The sequence below is a fragment of the Notechis scutatus genome, chromosome 3, assembly GCF_049901735.1.
Source record: "Notechis scutatus isolate UNSWTSFEM ecotype Mainland chromosome 3, rNotScu1.2, whole genome shotgun sequence".
Lineage (NCBI taxonomy): Eukaryota > Metazoa > Chordata > Lepidosauria > Squamata > Elapidae > Notechis > Notechis scutatus.
The window spans coordinates 48,491,659-48,508,051 of NC_142011.1; the positions used below are offsets into that span (position 1 = coordinate 48,491,659).

At 37.5% G+C, this 16,393-nt stretch overlaps 1 protein-coding gene across 1 annotated transcript in view; it reads left to right on the plus strand.

Annotated features, from left to right (window-relative positions):
• The first annotated feature begins 4,941 nt into the window (after positions 1-4,941).
• The window catches only part of CCND3 (cyclin D3), an 86,824-nt gene continuing 75,372 nt past the window's right edge, over positions 4,942-16,393 (plus strand). The window contains exon 1 of the mRNA XM_087959762.1: positions 4,942-5,144. The gene's annotated coding sequence lies outside the window, so the exon portion shown is untranslated. The remainder of the gene's footprint in view (positions 5,145-16,393) is intronic.

The window sequence follows — 16,393 nt, forward strand, 5'->3', positions numbered from 1 at the left end:
ACTCAGTAACAGTAATGGGCAGGCTTAACTATAATGCTCCCATAAGTCTGAAGTTAAATGAACCGAGATGAATGTAATTGTAATTGGGTATTGCCGCTCTCGGAATTCCCAGCACACCATTCCGTGCATTTGGTGGGCTGTACATTTAGGAAAAGCTGTGATCAGTGTCTTGAATATTTGACTTTATCGATAATTGTTATTGATAATTAGCCATTTGATTCCTGTCTTCGGTAGGAGCAGGAGTAAACAGTGGTCCCAATGAAACAATACACCAATACAATGAAACAATACACCGTCGTGAAATGTCAGTGCAAAGTTCAAACACATTTGCGAGCTGAGGATATAAAACTTGTGCCATGTTAAATCTGATTTAATTACAGATGAATACATTTTTTTAAAGTTATTTGCTATATCCATCTGTTACATTTAAATATTAACTATATTAAGCTACATTAGAGTGTTGGAAGTTAACCCCCTTCTAGAAAGATGAAATATTTTAGGATATAGTAAAAAGACAGAGTATTTCCCCTAAAAGAGAAGTAGAAACTCAGAGAGGTAGAAATTCAGTTCCCCTGCTGGGCCTGGGCCAATCCATTCTACATAACAAAGATCCTCTTTATCTCACCATCCATCAGTGGCATACGCTGGATGTGCGGAGAGCCATCCGTATCTATGTTAAACATACCGCTACCTTTTGCAAGACAGAAGCGATGTTCGTGTCCTTCCAACCGGCTTCCTTGGGGAGCAAGATTTCCTCATCTATGATGGGCAGATGGATCAGGGCATGTATTTCCACTGCTTACGAGACTTTATCACTTCCGGTTCCCAAGAAGCTCACAGCCCACTCTCCTAGGAGTGTATCAACCTCGGCAGCCTTGGCTACCCAGGTGTCCATTGAGATCTGCAGGGCAGCTACCTGGGCATCGCCATCTCCATTTATCTGGCACTATCATCTGGACTCCTTCGCCTCTGCAGAAGTGGCATTTGGTGGAAGGGTGCTTCAGAAGGTTCTTCCAGGGTTGAACTGAGCGGACCAGATGATGACCCTTCCTTGGACATGCAGGCTTTGGTATGTCCCATTGCTGGACTCTTGTAGCAGCGTGGAGGAGAATGGGCATTGGTATATATACCTGAGAATGCCCTTTCTATACACGCTGAGAGAAAGTCCAGACCCACCCTGTGTTCGTCTGGTCTTGGTTGGGGAAGGTTCCTCTCACTGTTTTATTTTCCAGAGACACACTACGTTTGTCAAGTTTCTTCGCTTAAAAAGCTGGGGGCCAGCAGCAGGGGCTGGTTTTTATACTTTGGCAGACTCAGTTCGATTATATCAGAGGGAGTCTTACCCATTGCTGGGCTCTCTCGCAGCGTGTATAGAAAGGCTGTGCTCAGGTAAATATACCAACAGCCATTTTCCCCACTTGGAACTGAACCCAGAAGGATATTTCTTCCAACAAGAGCATGTGGCTCTGGTAAAAATATGGCTTTATCCATGTATGAAGAGAACACAAGGACATTTCCACACTATCATTGTTTCTATCTCCTACTGCCTAAAAAAATGTGTATCATGTTTTCTTAAAGTGTCTGCAGTCAGTCCTATTCTTTTGAATGCTGCTTCCAGGGCTGGTTTGGTTCACATATTTTTTTTTCTTGTTTTAGTTTGTCTTGTTGATGTAGTTATTAGCATATTTATGTGTCTGGAATTATAGTTGGTTCTTGAAGTTATCATTTGTGTGTTAGTACTTATGTAGACCAAAATGAGCACACCCCACTCTTCATCAGAGTTGTTTTAATTGCCTCCCACTGGAATACAATTTGTTTTTATTTTAATTGTACACTGCCTAGTTGCTTATTAAGCAAATTTGACAAATAATTACCATTATAATATACCATGACAAAGCTTATACTATGCTTTATACGATTACCATTTAATCACTAGTATTCTATGACAATGACATGCTTATATTTCATACTGTTCCATACTATTACTAGCATGCTTCATCATTTCTTTCTTAAGCCTGTTCTGCCTTAAATCCCTTCTTTGAGATTTCTTCTTTTCTTGTTAATGCCCACTGCACTTTGTTTGCTGGTGGCTGCAAAACTACAAAACTACAATAAAACTTGCAGTTTTATTGGCAACTCTACCATGCTAACCCCCAGGAAAAAGCTCAAATAAGAGGGAAAGAAAGTGGCACAGGTGCCTGCAATTTTGCTAAATAGCCTGCTTTTCCAAAATGTTGCATGCCAAAAATTCCAAGAAGATCTTACAAGAGGAAGCTGCAAAGATCTCTAGCATATTTCCTCTTGAAAGAACGACCAAGGTGTCTGAAGCCTCACTAAAGCTCAAAAGCTTGAAAGGCAATGAAGAGCTGATGCTAGAACAATGCAAGGAAGGTTAGTGGAAAAAGATTTCTAGAGCATATTTCATTAATGTCCTCAGGACTTTCCATGATCTAGAATCCAGTATCCAGATAATGGTTTCAAAATATTATGCAATAGTCTTGCCTTATTTGAGATTTTATCCATTTATATAACTCTCTTGTATTTTCATTGTTTATGTCTTTTTTTCCAACCCACAATATTTGTTTGTATACTAGGTGTATAGCCCACCTTTTGTTTCGAATTTTGCCCATAAGGTTACATACAGTATATAGCTCTTCCTATTTTTTTTTACCCACAACAACCTTATAAGGTTGGGCTGAGAGAGAGAGAGTCTGGTCCAAAATCATTCAGGGAGCTTCTGTGGTTGAGAATACAGTATAATTTGATCAGGAAAAATGAAATGCATACAATGATATAGAATATGTGGTACCTAGTTCAACAGCAGTAACTGTAAGAGGGATGTAGTGTCCTAGCACAGGGGTCTCCAACCTTGGCAACTTTAAGACTAGCGGACTTCAACTCCCAGAGTTCCTCAGCCAGCAAAGCTGGCTGAGGAACTCTGGGAGTTGAAGTCCGCTAGTCTTAAAGTTGCTAAGGTTGGAGATCCCTGTCCTAGCAGACTACTATTTAAGTACAATCCAGCAGTTTGCTGCAACTGCCAGAAAAGTTAATGCTGCATCAACAGAGAGATGATGTCAAGACAACGAAAAATGATAGTAGAGCTTGACTCCACACTGGTGAGACCACACTTGGAATGTTTCATTCAGTTCTGGTCACTATGATACAAAAAAATAATAATGTTGAGACCCTGAAAAGTGGGCAGAGAAGACAAAGATGATAAGGGGTCTGGAGGCTAAATCATATGACAGATAGTTGAGGGACCTATACATGTCTAACCTAAGAAAAGGATCAGTGAGGACCTGATAACTTCTAGTATTTGAAGGACTGTTACAAAGAAGAGGGGATTGACATTGACTTATTTTCGAGAGCACCAGAGGCCAGGACAAGAAGTAATGGGTAAAACTTTGTCAAAGAGAAATACAACCTAGAAGTAGGGAGAAATTTTCTGAAAGTGAGAGAATCAGTGGAATAACATGCTTCCTTGGATTATGGGTGATCCATCACTGGAGGTTTTCAAAAATAAACTGGAACCATTTGACTTCTATGGTACAAAAGTCCTGTCCTGAGAAGGAGGTTGGACCCTCAAGTTCCCTTCCTGCCCTATGATTTTGAATTCCTGACTACTATATCTTGTTAGCCCCCAAATATACATTTGCTTTCATACATATTTTGAGATATCTTCTGAAAGTTACAAGAAACATGGGATTGTTGGATGGTATTTTGAAACATTTCCTACATAAATGTAACTTACGTAAGAGTAGATAGTTCAGCAGTAGGATAGTTTTCCATCCATTGATATTGGCCAGCATTCAAGTATTATTTCAAAAAGTATCCTATGTATGTGGCTTCCCATCCCATCTACTCTATGCTTATCTTTATGTGTTCAGAATTCCTGGAAAATATGCACAGAAAAGAACAAAATTATAGAGCAAATAGAGAACTGTGGCAACATTTCAGTAATATACTGTTACCTGCCTCCCACAGTTATTTAAAGAAGTGGGGTTTTTTTTAGGATATTCTAAGGCACAGAGGGACAAAGATCCTCTATTTTTAATACTTAAAAAAAAAAAGGTTTAAACATAAGGGTGAAGGGAAGAAACAACTCTTTGTGAAATTACATGTTCTGTACCTCTGTATGAAGACAGGCTGGAGCAGAAAGGATGGTTAGCTTTTTCAGTTACTTGCTGGGCTCCAAAGCCTAAAGGGAGTTTAAGAAATTGGAATGATTGTGCTACACAGTAGCCTCTTTCCTAGTTCTGTATGGGCCAGCTGTGCCTTGGAAAAAGACTCTAATAACTTTTGGCAAAAGCTGCAGTGATCATTTATATTCAAAACCAGGAGCCAGTGTATTCAGATCAGAGTCTGCCAGTCAGTACATGATAGTAATTTGATGTATCTGAGCTACTTGCTAAGTGAAAAACACAGCTGGAGTTTCAAAGGGGGTTCATTTTTCAAGCTACCAATAGATGATTTCCCACATCTATCATTTGCTCAGATTTGGACTTGGTTTCAATCAATTTTCTTTCACCATATTTCCTATCGTCTCATATACTGTACTATAGGAATGGGCATTGCTGAGAATAGACTCAAAACATCTCACGATTCAGTAGTAGCTGTTTAGGTCCATTGTTCTGCAGGACATATGCACATTTTTTAAATTTGTTCTATCAACATCCTCATCTCTCTTTGGGGATGGAGGGGCTGGATCATTGTTGCAGTGGGAAAATTACAGTGCTGTTTCATTTTCCCTTTTAAGGTCAACTATATTGTCTTCTGGTTTGCTTTCTAAGTTAGTGATTGTTTTAGTAGAACTCTTCTGAATATCAAGGCATGTATGTGTATATTTCAGACTGTAGAACAGGAAATGTTTCACAGCCCCTCAGCACCCCACTTCCTGTTTAACTATCACGCATGTGGCAGGGAGAAGGTACTGCTCCAACCAATTACAATGCTGAAACAAAAATGTAAACAACTATCAGAGAAAGCTGTTGTTCTGAGTCTATTTAAATTGCAACACCATTCCAAGCAACATAGGTTTAAGAGCAGTGAAAACATTAGGAAGTTTGAACTTTGAAAAATAAGTTGGAACATAGGAAATGCTGCTTTAAAAAAACAATGGAGAACTGTTGACAGTCAACAATAAGGTAGGAAGCTGCTCAGTTTCTTTAACTTGTAAATAACAAAACACTTGAGTCCGTGTTCCAAAAATTAGAAAGAACATATTCCTTCAAAAAACAATACACATTTTTTATATATTTGGATATGACATTGGCTGGTCCTAGATGATATGTAATTAGGTTGGAACCAAACTTAGTCATATATTAGAACCATATGAAATGCATGTGATTTAAATTAGTCATTTTCCATATTAAATCATCAGTGATTTAAATTCATTAATTTTGGTATCTTAACCACGATTAAGTTTAGAGAAAAGACATAATCAATTGATCTTGAATGTATACCAAACTGAAGTGCTTATATATATTATTCTCATGCATTTATTGTTGTTCCCTTGTGCCTGTGTTTACATGCTCTCTCCTGCATGTAAAATATTTGTGTATATTTTGTGAAATATTTTAGAAAAAGAAAGTGTTTGCATCTTCAACAGATGTGCATAAGAAATGAAATTACCCATAACAGTATTTGCATGAAAAATACAGATAATTTAAAAAGGATTATATGCCCATTCTCATTCTTTTTAAATATCAAAATTCTGATTTGTGTATTCAGGGCACTATTTACCTAACATGCATACATGCCTACAGATAATTTAGTTTAGCATTTGTTTTTGAAGAAAATCAAACTCCTAAATCCTGGTGTATAGTTTACTGCTTCTATCTTGGACATATCTTTTCTGATCAAACATTTGTATTTACTGGGCTGGTGGCATAAAGCTGAAAAGAGTTATTGCTTGTATTTTACTGTGAAAGAAGAAATTTCTTGTGCCATTAGGAATTGTTGCAAAGAACAGGTAAAGAATCATATGGTGTGATACTGGTGAAAGAATTTTTAAAAATAGCCTGTGCTCTTTCTGTCCCAAATAGTTAAATATAGCTTAATTATAAACATCTGCAGGGCTTATGGGATTCCCATAATGGGAGTGTCATGCATTTTTAAGTCATATTTGCCCATTTGTAGTCTTCTGCCTCAGCTATTAAATTTGCAACCTTTTATTTGTTTTGCTTCTTTTACCTCCAGATTAATCTTGACCAGGCTTTTAAAGAAATCAATGGCATGCCAGTTTAAAAAATAATAATTCTTTATTGTTGAGGTCAAATTTTTAAACTTACTGTCACAACTTTGAGAAGGATATGAGATTGTTGATGTCCATTTTACTGTCTTTCAATAACTTCTATATAATATTCCAATCAAGGGAGCTCAAATTAGAATGTTACCAACTAGTATGTGAGTTACTGGAAACTGTGTGCCTATTGTCTGATTTGATTTCATAGTAAGAGTTTCATTTCATCAGAAGGGCATGTAACGTAGAGAAAAATGTTTTCAAAACATTACAGCTGTGTGTTAGCTGCCTGAATCTTGGCTGAGTTTTAATTAAATATTATAGCAATAAAACTGCTGGTTCATGCAGAATGCCTACTTAGCAGTAGTTATTAGCACTCTTGGTGAGTGATTCCCTTTTGTCAAATTATCTAGAACAATAGTTTGCAGTGTTTTCATATCTTGGATCCAGCTTTAAATAGCTTGCAGCACAGATCTATTCATACAGTTTATACATACACATATTTACTTGAACTTTTCTTGTTCTATAAGATGTAATCCGCCCTCCAAAAGAAAACATGTTGTATTCATATTCATAACTTTTTAGTTCTGAGTAGGCATATAGTGATCAAATAACAGGCATGTTGACAACTGTTTATAATAGCAACATGCAATTGTTTGGGGTTCATAGTGAGCAATGAATGGGATACCAGAGATCACTCTCCAAAAGATAGGCACAGCCAGGATGAAGGACAGATGTAAGACAAGAAATATATTTTAATTGAATTAATTTATATTAATTAAACATAGCAAATAATATTTATCCCAATGGATTGAATCATTTTCCTTTTGTATCACATCAACCTTTTTAATTTCTGACCTTTAGTGCTGGACCAAACTGAAGGCTTCCATGTGGCCCTAGGCTATTAAATTGTGTGTCTGATAGAAAAGAATGTGTGTAGCTCAGAGTTGAATGGTGTGGTCCTTGTTGCTCTCTGAAAACAGGCAATCTCAGAGGACCGCACAAGCTGTATGTCTTTGAGTTAAAGAACCAAGCCAAAAAGAGGAACTTCTAAAATGAATACAATCTATTGTATTCTATGTCACTGTTTCTTAAAAATTTTCTTTCTGGATACCAAAACACTATATGTTTGTATGGGTTATATTTATCAATATGTATTGCATTAAATATTGAAATCTATTCACTGCTTGTTCTCACAATTGTTTGATGGGATTTCAACATAGGCTGGCAAACTTGAATTTTGAGTATCCTTGATTGGGTCTTGGGAAACCTCCTGGAGTCCTAGGAGACATTTTCAGAAACATTGATCTATGCTCTGTTTCCAGGTAATATGAAATAGGCTGCCACTGCAAGTACATTTGAAAAAGATAGCTTCCTGTGTGTTGTTATTTTTTTTTTACTGGAATTCTTCATGAAAAAATCCAAAAAGATATAATAAAAGATCTCTTCAAGGAAACAATAAAACTAAAAGTGTCAGTGAAGACAATACACAAAAAGCAAAGCATAATTCATTTTTAAAAAGCAGTCTAAGAGGGAGGTTGGTCCTGAAGCACGTGTTACTCTAGAATTGCCTTGGGTGAACAGGCTTGCTTTCAGTTGTTCAAACAAAACAATGTATAGAAGACAGCTACACATTTCCTAATTTATTATTAAATCATTTGTGTTCTGCCAGTGGCTTTCAGCAGTTTACAGCAACAAAAATGCCAGATAAAATAGAAAATACCATCGCAGGAAGAAATTATTAAGAAAATATTGGAATGTGCTGAAATGAGTAGATTGACATTTGAAATTAGAGAACAAGAGGATAAACAATTTTATAAAATTTGGGACCTTTTCTACCAATGGTTAGATAATAAAATACAATAATAGAATATCTAGAATTCTAGGAAATAATGAATATATAAAGATATATTTCTTTTTTTGATATCATATCTATAATAATGTTTTTAGGATAGATTTGGTATGATTATATGATTTGTTATAAAATAAATTAAGTCAATTATAGTTATCTCGCAAAGTATGACTGAATAAAATTATAGTCAAATGATTGTTTAATAGTGATACTAGGGTATTTAATTTCTGATTGATAATATGAGTTATTATGTAATGTAACTGTAATTGAGACTACGAAATGGATGCACAAAAAACTGGTAAACCAACCGACATACTGCTTGTATATTTATGAAAGAAAGCTGGATGTTTTTATGTTTTGTTTGTTTTGTTTGTCTTTAAAAACCAATAAAATTGTTTTGTAAAAAAAAAAATGCCAGATAAAATTATATTATCATAAAATCATTGTAATAATTCCACAAAAACAATAAAAAGAAAACCCATACTAAAACCATATTAAATCTCAATGACTATAGGAAATAGAAAAATCTGCACAGCCTTCCTAAATGGACAGCAGGTCAGGACTCCCTGCTCTGGAGAAGGTTTCCAAAGCATGGGCACCCGCTTAGACCTTCCTCCTGAGAAAGCCCTTCCCTCGTCATGAATGGGACTACTAGCAGGGACTCCCCAGCAGATATTTACAGTTTTGGTAAGATAGCTTTGAGGCAGGTGGTTTTTAAATATTTGGACTTTAAGCTGGTTTTGGAACATCTGTAAATTTGAATGCACAAAAAAATGGCTATTGGCTTGTTTCCTTGTTACAACAGTTACAACTTGTTTTACATGATTTAAGGACTCCCAAGTGATGATGTCTGCCATTTATAATCATCCACTGTCCTGTCATTTTTCTTTCTGTTGACAATCTACCAATGAAGAAACTACAGATGAGAAGGTAGAAAAATTGTTCACAGATTGGCAAACAATCTCTGAGTAGGCAGGTGACTGGGGAAAAATACATGCGATACAATATGTAACCATATAAAATTATTAGAATTTTATAATGTTTAAAGAGGGAAATACTGTAGGCTTTTTAGCTAAAATAAAGGGTTGAGTTAAAAAGAAAATATGCCAATATCAGAGGGTCTCCTCCCCATCATGTCATGAGGGAGGAAAATTCCCAAAACACAATGCTTAAGGAGAGAAATTGTTATTTGCCTAACCAGATAAGAAATTGGCAACCTGAGCAGTTCCCAAGAAATCAGAAATAATAATACAGAGAGCTCTCTATTATTTTCATCAGCAGAGGAAATCATCCTAGAGAATTTCTCTATCAGTCTTTTAAAAAGACTAAATTATTTGGTAAAATCAGCTAGGAAACTAAAGAAAGGCATGTTCAGAGAAAATCTACAGTTTGGTCAATTTGCATCCAGGTTTAAACACAATAAGATTAATAGCAATCCAGCTGGTGCTTAAAATATTAAAATGTAAATTCAGACTAGTAATGAATTAATGCAAACGTGTTTTAAGGTACATTGTGCATTTTCCTTGGTAGCTTATAGTTGAAAATATGAATTTTGCTCAGTCTAAGCAATCAAGATATTAAGGGACAAAGGCAGCAGATTAGATACAGATTAACAGAATTGGAAGGGACCTTGTAGGTCATCTAATCCAAGCCTCTGCCCAAGCAGGAGACCCTACACCATTTCTGACAAATGGCAGTCCAATCTCTTCTTGAAAGCCTCCAGCAAAGAAGCTCCCACAATTTCCGAAGGCAAGCTGTTCCATTGGTTGATTCTCACTGTCAGAAAATTTCTTCTTATTTCTAGGTTGAATCTCTTCTTGATCAGTTTCCAACCATTACTCCTTGTGTGGCCTTCAGATGCCTTGGAAAATAGCTTGACCCCTTCCTCTCTGTGGCAGCCCCTCAGATACTGGAACACTGCTATCATGTCTCCCCTGGTCCTTCTCTTCACTAGACTAGCCATGCCCAGTTCCTGTAACCGTTCTTCATATGTTTTAGTCTCTGGTCTCCTAATCATCCTGGTTGTTCTTCTCTGCACTATTTCTAGAGTCTCAACATCTTTTTTACAGTGTGGTGACCAAAACTGGAGGTATTATTCTAGGTGTGATCTTACTGAGGCTTTATTGAGTGGTATTAGTTTCAACTTCAACTCTTCAAGCTTCAACTCTTCCAGAAAAGTGGGGTGGGAAAGGGGAATGTTTCCTACTTCATAGTGGGAGGTGGAGAAAAGAAGGGGATGGGTGTGTGAACAGAGCCCACTTGTGCTAAAGGACTTGTGTTGCCTCTTGGATTCAAGAACATACCATTAAACCAGCTAATCTGCCCTTAATTTGGTTCCAAGTGAATATGTAGCACAGAGTAAAATGCACATGCAGTGTTGAATTAGAAATCATCTTACAGAAATATAAAGAATCATGTAATAGTGCTTGTGGATTAGAAGGGAAACACTATCACTTTTTGGATTGCTATTAACAAAGGAGAGCAATTTATTCACTGGGATGGTTTATCTTTCCTACCCTTAACAAATATTTACCACTAGAGGGAAGTCTTAAAACAGCAAAGTGTTCCTCTGTTCATGTTTTGATTCCATCAAGTATATTACAGGCCTTAAAAACTTCTCTCATTTATAGCTGAAAACAGTCTATAAAACTGTACATAAATTAGCTAACGAGATCAAGTTAATAGTTTGTATGCACATGCAGAACAAGAGACTATAGTTCTGTATAATTAATGAGTACTAAATACTTGACGTCATAAAGTGCTTCGTGGACAATTGTGCATCCCAGAGAGCAGAATACAGCAAAGGCAGACATAAAACAAACCCAGAAGTTTCCAGTGAGTAACAACAAAACAGGATGGCCTCCGTATGTAGCACAAATGAAAGTCTAGAGCACTACAGTTATACCCATTTATGGTATTTAAATCCCATAAAGTTTCCTAGTTTATTCTCAGTAACTTCAGTCTTCTTGTTGTTCACACCATTCTGGGTTTTTTTGTTTTTTGTTTGTCTTATGTGAGAGTATTCTATAACACCACAATTTCTCATCTCTCTATGCTGTACTCATACCACACATACAGGTACAGAGTTGTCAAAAAGGCCAAGATGGCATCTGCACTGATACAATGGAAGGCTTGTCCTTTTTTCATGTGTGTGTGGGGCACATGCAGTATATCTAAAAATGGAGCAGAGCCTTGATTGCACAGATGTCACCTTGATTTTTTTGACTATTCACTTGTTTGAGATTTGGAGGTTAGAAATAGAAGTGAATTCATGCACATATCAACCTAACATCCTCCTCATGCAATCTATCATTTACAAAATTTAAAAATAACAATCTTTTTTGTAGTTGTCAGAGCATAGCAAATAAAGAAAAAGATGCTGGGGTTTGAGAAACTAAATCGGTTAACTACTGCCCAGTTATGGCTTCAGAACATTTTTGCTGTCTTTCCTCTATGGGGACCTGGCAGTTTCCCCTTGACAGGAGTTCTGGTCTTGTACTGCTGCCTGCACCCTGAAGTTTCCCCCTTCTTGCCCAATCCCTCACCCTTGCACTGACAAGTGAATGGATGATGTTTTTTAGCTATGTTTCCCATAATCCCCATTTTTTTTTCCTCCCAAGGAAATGCACCAAGGAAATAAAGTGCATCAGGGGTAAGGCTGGGGCTCTTATTTTCCCATAGTCCCTATGACCATCTAGATACCCTTTGCTCCCCCACGTCTCCTTTTTCCAGTCCCCAAGGAACAACTGTGAGGACCCTACGCAATGGTGCACGACCAAGTTAGAAGGAGCGACTTTGTGCAAGTCACCTTGCAAGCAGGACTGTAGTTTTCTCTTTCTGCTGTAGGATGTGTATGGAGAATGCAATGGGCATTTTAATTTAAAAGCCAAAGCAATTTTGCTGGAGTGTGGAAAGGAAGGAAGTATCCTCTGTATCATCGTGGATGAAATGGTGGGTAGGGAGCTAGCTTCCCTGCAATGCTCTTGCATTGCTGTGAAAGCTTTGTAAATAAGGTGGTGCAAGACTACAGCAAGAGCAGCTTTGCTACCACAACCTGTATTGGCATGTCTTTCTTTCTCAAAAAGGGTCACTTATCTTTGCATTTTACCACAGTTGGGTTTCTCACAATGATCTTTAGCAAATCTACGACAAAGCATTCAGGAAACCGCAGAAAGGGTGGAGCACCAGCAGGGCGTGTGTTCCTTGTTGGGAGGGGGGAATCCTCCTTCCCAAAGGGGAAGGCATGCAACCGAAGTCTGTTCATTAAGGCAAAAGAAAAAAAAAAAGAGACTGGTTCTTCCAAATGAGTGTTTAGCCTGAAATGGACCCTTACCGTACTTGGCTTCTTGGAGAGTCCAGATAACATCACTGTTGCTAACCAATTTTATTCCAGCGCAGAGTGCCACGGAGACTTTATAAGGCTGTCTTTGAAGCATAGTACTTTTTGCCTTGTCCTATCCTTTTGAAATGGCTCTTTGCCTGCTTCTTGCTGTCTTGCATGGGGCCACTGCATACTTGAATTCCCCCTCATCAATTTCTATTTCTGGATCTCAGTAAATATTTTAATAATTAAATTCTTCCTTAGAGGCACTCTGGTTTCTCCTCACTTTTGTTTAATTCTGTTTTTAGAAGTGCAATTTTACAGTTGCAGGAATGACAAGTAATAAGAAGTAATTTTAGCAGCAAAGTAAACCGCAGCTGTTCCTGCTAGGTCAGGAACTAATTAATTAGCAAGATCAATTCATGCATGTTGATCCTGAAGGAAACCCTTGAGTGGGGCTTACTTTGAAAAGTCACCAGTTTCAGCTGAACCCAAAAGAGAATTTACCCTTCACTCCCAAATTAATTTGTTTAGCATTTAAACCTTCATAAATACTGCACCTATTATGAGTGAACAAAAGGAAGCAACAGTTTGTTTACTTAGAAGACAGAAGCAAGGAGAAGCTACTGGGAGATTGATATAAGGCAAAATGGATGTTTCCATATATTTTTGAATAAGAAAATTACTTGTTTATAAGAAAAAATGCTGGATTTTTATTAGGAAAATGAATGTGTTACATGGAACTATTATTTTAATTCCACTTCCAGAAGATTATAGAAAAGCCACATTTTGACATCAGGCACAAATCTAATGAGAAATCAATATTGTATTCAAATGTAGTGATCATTCAATCTTGCTAATCATAGATGTCTATTACGAACTACAAAATACAAAAATGACAAAACACATATATCGAGACCTCCACAATACAAGTCCCACTTTTTTGCACTTGAGCTGCAATCCAGTAGCCAATTATGTAAGGGGCAGCTTGTGTTACAATTTTATAATGCATGGAAAATTCTCTATTTCTTCAGTGAAAAAAAAGTGACTTGCAATTAGTTAGATAAAAGTGAATTCTCAAATACAGTATTTTTTTTCCTAAACTTGTGATTTTAAACTTAGCTTTGAGATTTAGATGGTACAATGCAAATTGTTTTCAAAGACTGCGATTGCCTAATGTTCATTTGGGATGAAAAGCTATATTTGAGTCAGAATAAGTTTGTCTTCTCTGCTTAGCACTTTGTCTGAAACTAGAATCTCATGTTAGGTCTTTTCCAGTCATGCTCTTTTTAACAGAAGATGAATCTGAAAACTTTACCACACAGTTGAGCCCAAAAACATTGGAGGTTTGAACCATCTTCTTTTAATGGTCTTCTGAGTTAACACACAACAGTTCTATCTTTTAGAAAGCAGGCAAGTAAATGTCCTCTCCCCTTAGGCCAGTGTGTGGCAGAGATAGACTTCTTAGAACCCATGTTGTTTTCTGGCAAATTAAAAGGAAAAAAACTAATAAATTCCATAGTGACATATCCTGGCATTATAGTATTAAAATTAATGGCCCTTCCTTTCCCTTACTTCTTTAAGAGACAATAGAACAATCTCATAAGGGATAAACAGAAGCTAATTTTGCTTTTAAAATAACAGGGTGTAAAAAACATGTTTAACTGTGAATATTGTAGTACAAAGATGTTTACTGGCAAAAGACATCAAAGTATAGAGTTATCCATATGTCAGACAGTAACTTAAAGGGATCTCCAATAAATATAAAGCTGTAGCAGACCATAAGATAATGCTGGTCTTCCCTTATTTTGAAGAAACTCTGCTACAAAAGGAGTCCAAGTTGCATAAAAATCCAAAAATACTAAGCTTATATAGCAGTGATAGCTAACCTTTTCCACGTTGCGTGCCAAAAGTGTGCGTGCGTGCTTGCATGCCTGCACCCATAATGCAATGTGCGTGCGACTTCCCCCACCCTCTCCGCATGCGTACACAACCCCCTGTGCGCACACTGTGCGCATCTGCGCATGTGCACACAACCCCCACCACACCGCACACCTCTGTGCATGTGCACGCAACCCCCCACACGCCGCCAGCCTCTGCGCATGCACACATGTCTCCCATGTGCACATCTCTCCCCGTGCATGCACAGCAAATACCCGACAATCAGCTGGCTAGCAGGGGGTACATGCACAGCGGGGCTCTTCCGGGCGACCTCCTGCGTGCCAGCAGAAGTGGCTCTGCATGCCAGCAGAAGTGGTGCCATAGGTTCACCATCATGGTTATATAGAAACAATAAATATCAGAGGCAAGAACTTAGGGTAAAAAATACACTTAGTAAAAACAAAAGTAAGTTTGCAGAATTCTATTAAACTTCCTGTTTCCTAGGTTGACTTAATACCTGATGCTAAGTTATCCATATCCACGGACAGGGGTGGGATCCGACAAGGTTAACTACCAGTTCGGTCATTTACGAGGTTCGGTGATTTACGATATGCTTCCTTGCACGCTGGGAGCAATGCACCTGTAAATCGTCATCAGCACGCTGTGTGCAAAGAAGCAGCCTTTCAAAGAGCCCTTTTTTCCTGCTTTTTTAACTGCAGCTGTGCCTCGCACAGCAGCAGAAGATGAAAAAAATCAGGAAATAAAGGTCAGGTAATGCTGTTCTCTGAACCCAGCATTCAGCTTTTTGCTTCTCTCTTTTCTCAAAGAATTATTTGCAGTTTTCAGAAGAACAAATGATCTTTCGGAAGAGGGAAGCGAACGATCTCTCCTTTTGCTACATGTAAAGTGATCTTCTTTCCTATAGGAAGATCCTGTTTGAAATTGATGTGTATTCTGTTTCTGGGAAGTAGCTGTTTTTCTTAGGAGGGCCAGGTGGCATTAAATCAAGTTCATTACAGTTTGAAAAATGTGTGTTTTACTCCTAAATTATAATTTTTCTTCCATATAATAAAGGTCTCTAATGGGTTACTACAGAAGATGAAAAATAAAAACCCATGCAAAGAAAGAATGAATCTTTAGGCTTTGTTTGTATTATAAAATTGCATCGGGTGTCTATCATCTGCCAAATCAAGAGACAATAAAGATATATAATAGATGACAACTTCCAAAAACAAACTGTTTTCTTTCATAGAGAAATGAAATCATAGAGGCAGAGGATTTTATTTACCATAACTACTGCTGGGAGACAACTCTGCTGATCATTAATCCTTCTATGAAATTCCTGACTTCTTAATAATAACTTACTAATTATGCAGGGAGAGAATGGGCTTCCTTTCACTGGCTATATTAAGCAGATAGCCCATGCTGGATGCTTTAATATGGATTGCTACACTGAGCAGGGAATTAGTTTTGATGGGTTAAAGCAGGGGTCTCCAACCTTGGCAACTTTAAGACTTGTGGACTTCAACTCCCAGAGTTCCTCAGCCAGCTTTGCTGGCTGAGGAACTCTGGGAGTTGAAGTCCACAAGTCTTAAAGTTGCCAAGGTTGGAGACCCCCGGGTTAAAGGATTCTTTCCATTGTAGTGCTTCTATGGTCACTTAGAACCCTCACTGACATAGCATGACAATGAAGATGAGGTGTTTGCAGGGTCTGGAGAGTAGTAGCAGAGTTAGAAATGCCTTAAATCTGTTGCCTGTGTATTCTTCCTCCCTTCCTATTGCTTCTCTCAGGGATCCTTTTTTGAGGACTGTATACATTAGAATTTTTCAGCGTGAGTTAAAGGCAAGCAGACTTACAAAGCAATTACCACGGGAGGTAAAGTCAATCACATTTGTCAAGAGACAAACACTGGGATGCAGTCATTCACCACTTTATTTTCTAAGAATGCTTCTGTAATCCATCTGAACCCAAAATATTTATTGGAAATTACTTGTTATGTTTGAGACAGGTGCTTTACTGCCTACTAGCTTTCAGTTAATTTATTTATTATGAAAAAAATAAAAAAAATAAAAACAAAGAACTTGTTAGGCACCAAGG